The sequence below is a fragment of the Hydra vulgaris genome, chromosome 11 (genome assembly GCF_038396675.1).
Source record: "Hydra vulgaris chromosome 11, alternate assembly HydraT2T_AEP".
Taxonomy (NCBI): Eukaryota; Metazoa; Cnidaria; class Hydrozoa; order Anthoathecata; family Hydridae; genus Hydra; species Hydra vulgaris.
Window position 1 is genome coordinate 17,840,001 of NC_088930.1, and position 5,836 is coordinate 17,845,836.

Below are 5,836 nucleotides of genomic sequence, written 5' to 3' on the forward strand. Positions count from 1 at the left end.
CATTCGTATCTGTATTTAAAGTGATTTCCAGTTTTATTTAAAGTGATTTCCAGTTGTATTTAAAGTGATTTCCTGCTTAGACTCTTCTACAACTTCTGTTATCCTTATTTTCAGAAATTTCGGAGAAACCTGACTCATCTAACTATCATCTCATTAGTCTTATTTCTATCATAAGCAAGATTTAATTTAATTAACAAATAATTAATCTCTTGTCTTGAATCTAATAACTTACCTTCTAATCATCAATATGGATTTCGGTTTTTTTGTCCTACAACTGATTTATTAACTGTAATAACCTATAAGCTTTAGTGTGCATTAGATGGATGTGGAGAAATAAAGGCTATTACTATCAACACTTTGAAATCTTTTTGATAAAGTTTGGTCTTTTCCATAAGCTCTCTTCTTACAGTACATCAGCTAATATCTTTAAGATTATTGAATCCTTTCAATCCTTATCAATTGCAGTATAAAAGTTGGCCTCAATGGACAGTACTCTTCTTCATTTCCTGTAACTTCAGAAGTTCATCAAGGTTTTATCCCTGGCTCTATACTTTTTCTAATTTACATCAGAAAATTTCACATCTAAGGTGGCTTTGTTCGCTGATGATACTACCATTTATTGTTGTCTTGATAAGAAGCCAACACTCTCTGACTGCTTGAAAGGGACATTTGAGCTTGAAAAGAATCTCACTTCTGCTACAGCACGGGTAGTGAGTCCAAATAATCGTATTTTCACGTTATCCAGGTAATCGAGTATTTATTTTTTTAATTACCCGGGTACCTGGGTATTCGTGTAAAGGAAAAAAAATTTACCCACACCATGTTGTGTTAATTAAATTTAAAATAAAATGCAACAATTTTAGTTTTAAATCTATTTTTTATTTAAAAAATAATACTTTAAAAATACAAGTTTGTCAACCGTTTCCATTTTCAACTGATTTCGGGTTTTTGTGACAAAAGCTGAAGCTACCGAAAACACTCTTTCACTTACTGTTGATGTTGGTTGTATTGTCAATAATGCTGTAAAAAGTTTTTAAATAGAGTCACCTCGTTTTGAACAATCTTTCTCCCACAACTTCATTTTTTTTTCCAATGTGGATTTTCTCTCATTATTTTCTTTCGGAACAGTCATAATTAATTCAATTGTTTTTTGGAGTTCATCATAATTTGAAACCAAACCATTATTTAAAATTATTTCTTCATTTTCAATTGTTAACTCTGTATCCATCTGTGTGTTTGCAGGATCTTTATTGAACAGCCTTTTGAAGGTTTCTTTAGCCAATAAATGAATAGAACTTTTTTTTAAATAAGTAAAAATGGCAGGTAATCTCTGGTTTAGGATAATTTCCAGATTGTAAAAAACGCAAGAGTGATACAACATCCTCATTTCGTCTTTCTTCAATTCTTTTCTTCAAAGCAGTGAACATTTCCATGGCTAACTGCGTATTTGTTTCTTTTAGTTTGTTTAGCAAAAAAATGCATACTCCTTCAGCTTTTAAAAGATTATTATTATCTTTACTGAGCTCTTTAACAGCAAGCTCAACCAGTTGTAAAACATGTGATATTTCTTCTAAAACTTTGATATTTTTTTGTGAACATTTTTGCTGACCTAATTCCATTAGAGCCTTTTGTATACAATCGTATATTTTTATGAAACAATTTACCATTGGTATTATTGAGTTCCACCTTGTTTTGCAATCGAGTAGCAATCGTAACTTTTTGCCTTCTTGATCTATTATATGCTTTTCAAGAACACTGCTTCGAACTGAAGAATATTTGAAAAATTTAATAATTTTTCGTGTTTCATCAAGAATTTTGCCAATGTCTTCACGAAAGATTGGTAATTGTCTAACTAAATCATTTTGGAAATTTAAGTTACCATCAAAAGCAAATGCATCAGCTACCTCATCATTTTGTTCGGTAGTTTCAACACAATCATCATCTGCTAAATTTTCATCATATTCTAAATTCTCATCATCTTGAAAATTTGTATCAATTACCGCATCATCATTCATAATTAAACTCCCACTTTTTTTATGAAATACATCACGTACAGCAAGATGTATAGCACGGTTGTAGCATAACTGAGAAAATGGTAAAATATTTTTCCCATATTTTCCCATGACTGATGCTCCATCATGTGTGGATCCGACGATATCATTATCCATTTCAATTCCATAATCTTTAAGTTTTGCTGCTACTTTAAGTGGCTTTGTTGCTACAGGTGGCTTTGTTGCTGAATGAAGAGTGATATTCATGAACCTTCTAACGTTTATATCACTCCATTTATCGACAGTAATACTGAATCTCTCTCCAGATTTTTTTTGCTCTAATAACGACGCGATTAATTCTTCTTTTTTTTCTTTATAAAAATCCATTATATATTTTATTACTGTTGTTTCACTTTTTGGCATTTTATAATTACAACTTGCTACAAAACCCCTAATGGCTTCAGATGAAATAATTCCTTTGATGCTAAATCCATCTTTTGTCGCACATTTCGCCAATATTTCATTCAATGATTCTCGATATATGAAATTTATTATTCCATTTCCAACTGATTTTGTGTTTTTCGAAGAAGACGCATCAGTTTCATTTGTGTCGCCCAAATTTCTTTTTTGTAAAGATATGCTATGTAATTTTAAATGATTAATCATTCCAGTAGTATTAGATCCCGGACATTGAATTATAGATTTGCATATGTTACAAACTGACTCCGATTTCTCTTTTTTTGTAAAATATTTCCATACCTCTGATTTTTTCGAAGACATTTCTGGGTATATGTAAATAAATCACTAAAATAAAAAATCACAACATAAAAATTGAAAATTGAAATTTATACGTATTTAAATATGCATTTATTACTTGAAATTTAGTACATTTTACTCAAAACACTTCACTTACCAAAGGCAGCTATATATATTAGAAAATTAAGTATTCATTTTACTTATTTCACAAATTTTTTTTTAATATTTCACTTTCTTGCAAATTTTACGTCGTACAACTTCAAATTACAAATGTTATTTATTTTATGTAACTTAGTTAAAAAAAAACTTTTGAAACTTAGTTAAAAATCAACGGTTGCTAAGCAACTTTATTATAGAAGTAAAAGAAGAAAAAACAGTAGAATACCGATACTCGATTGATTAATAGTTAAATGAATGTGCAATATTTACATTTTTTTGTTTAAATATTATACTCGATACTCGAAAAAAATATTACGAGTAGTCGACTACTCGGAACTACTCGTAATGTACTAGATAAGTCATCTGCCCTTCGTTTTCTAGGATTAACTCTTACTTATGATCTTTCTTGGAAACCATATATCAAATCCATTGCAAAATTAGCATCTGCTAAGGTTGCATCTTTTTATCATGCTTGCCACTTTCTTACTCCTGATTCTATTCTTTATCTCTAAAAATCTCAAATCCACCCTTGCATGGATTACTGTTGGCATATCTTTTAAGCAAGGTGAAGAAACATATTGTAAATATAGTTGGACCTGCTCTTTCATCATTGTCAGGTCATTGTAATGTTGCTTCTCTTTCTCTTTTCTATAAATAATATAATCAGCGCTGCTATAAAGAGCTAGAGTCTGTTGTGCCATCTACTAAAACTCATTCTTGTATTACACATCATTCAATTTATTCTCATCTTTTTACTAAGACTGTTCCTAAGTGCTCCAAAAATTCTTTTTCGTCTAGTTTTTTTGCTCGAACATCAGTTCTTTGGAATTCGCTCCCTTTATCTTGTTTTCCTAATTCATATAATATGCAATTTTTCAAGTTGGCTGTTAATTGTTATCTTGCTTTATCTAAACTTTTTCTTTTCTTTTCCAAATACTTCCACCTCTAATAAAGGTTGCTTGCAGCCTTGTTGGATGTCAAGATGTTTAAAAAAAAATGTGTATATATATTTATAAATATAAATATATATGAATGTGCGTGTGCGCGCGTGTGTATAGATATATAAATAGTTGAAGCAGTACATTAAATTTATTTGCTTTTTAAAAAACCACAATAATAAAAGTTTTTTTTTCATAAATGAATCATTTATGAAAAGAAAAAAAAACATCATTTAAAATGATGTTCTCTTTTTTGTTTTGCACTTTTTTATTTTTGTTTTATTGACAGGAGTGTACATATATCAACTGACTTAAATAGGTAGAACATACAAGTAGTGCACATATATCAACTGATTTAAATAGGTAGAGCATGCTTGGAGTGTTCATACATTAATTGTCCTAAATAGGTAGAATATGCAGGAAATTTTTTAAATATTGACTGACCTAAAAAAGTAAAACATGCAAGAAACGCTCATATATTGACTAAAGAAAAGTCTAAATGGTTGCTTCAATGCTGAAAATAGGTATTAAAAGAGACATTTTCTACCTTTAAATTCTCTTTAGTTTACTATGTAAAGAACTATATATATATATATATATATATATATATATATATATATATATATTTATATATATATATATATATATATATATATATATATATATATATATATATGTATATATATTTATATATACATATATATATATATATATATATATATATATATATATATGTATATATATTTATATATACATATATATATATATATATATATATATATATATATATATATATATATATATATATATATATATATATATACATATATATATATATATATATATATATATATATATATATATATATGTATATATATATATATATATATATATATATATATGTATATATATATATATATATATATATATATATATATATGTATATATAAATATATATACATATATATATATATATATATATATATATATATATATATATATATATATATGTATATATATTTATATATACATATATATGTATATATAAATATATATATATATATATATATATATATATATATATATATATATATATATATATATATATATATATATATATATCAAAAAAATGAGTGATATTATATTCAGCATAAACTACAACATATTTTTAAAATGTTTATTTCAAAACATATATGCTTTATTAAGTTATATCGTAATGTTTTTAACAAAAAAATCCCAGTTAAACTTCATATCAATCCATGTAAAAGACAAGAAACATAACAACTCTTTATCTTTAACTAAATTTTCTTTGGTAATATCATAACTCATATATAAACAATAAAAGGAAGATAACTGAATGCTGTTTGTTTTAGTAATTGTAAATAGATAATTACAAATTAAAAAAATTAATTTATATCGTATACCATCATTAATAACGTATAAATTATAACAATAAATTATAACATCAATAACGTATAAAATAAATACAAAACCTATAAAAGCATTACTTTTTGTTGTTTAGTATCAATTCCCACCGGAAGACTGTGTTTATATATTAGTTCGGGATTATTTTGCCGACATTTACCGGAAATATGACGTATTCACGTGTACCCAGGTCAAAAAAATATGTTTTTCAATGAAAGAATATTAGTGCTATAATATAAAATGCTGGTGACGCAATATTGAAATAAAAAACTAATAATATTAATAATAAGTAAATAAAAAAAGTAAACACGACTATATATCAACTATATAGCGATAAATATCAACTATGTAACGATATATCGTTGAACAGATTGTTTTCAGAACTGTGTTATTGGGCAGTGCATAGTGGGGCAAAATAGCCGATTTTGAGACACGAAAAATAACTAATTAAACATAAATGCTTTGTTTACTAAATTTGGGATTTTTGTTTACTAAATATGAGGTCTGCGTTTATTATGAAAATAATATTTTTATATTTGGTTGCTATGGATACCTAATTTTGCATAG

At 26.4% G+C, this 5,836-nt stretch overlaps 1 protein-coding gene across 2 annotated transcripts in view; it reads right to left on the minus strand.

Moving 5' to 3' along the window:
- The window catches only part of LOC100201341 (actin nucleation-promoting factor WASL), a 36,805-nt gene extending 31,325 nt beyond the window's left edge, over nt 1-5,480 (minus strand). For both annotated transcript variants that reach the window (XM_065810323.1, XM_065810322.1), the window contains exon 1: nt 5,353-5,480. The gene's annotated coding sequence lies outside the window, so the exon portion shown is untranslated. The remainder of the gene's footprint in view (nt 1-5,352) is intronic.
- Between the last annotated feature and the right edge of the window lie 356 nt (nt 5,481-5,836).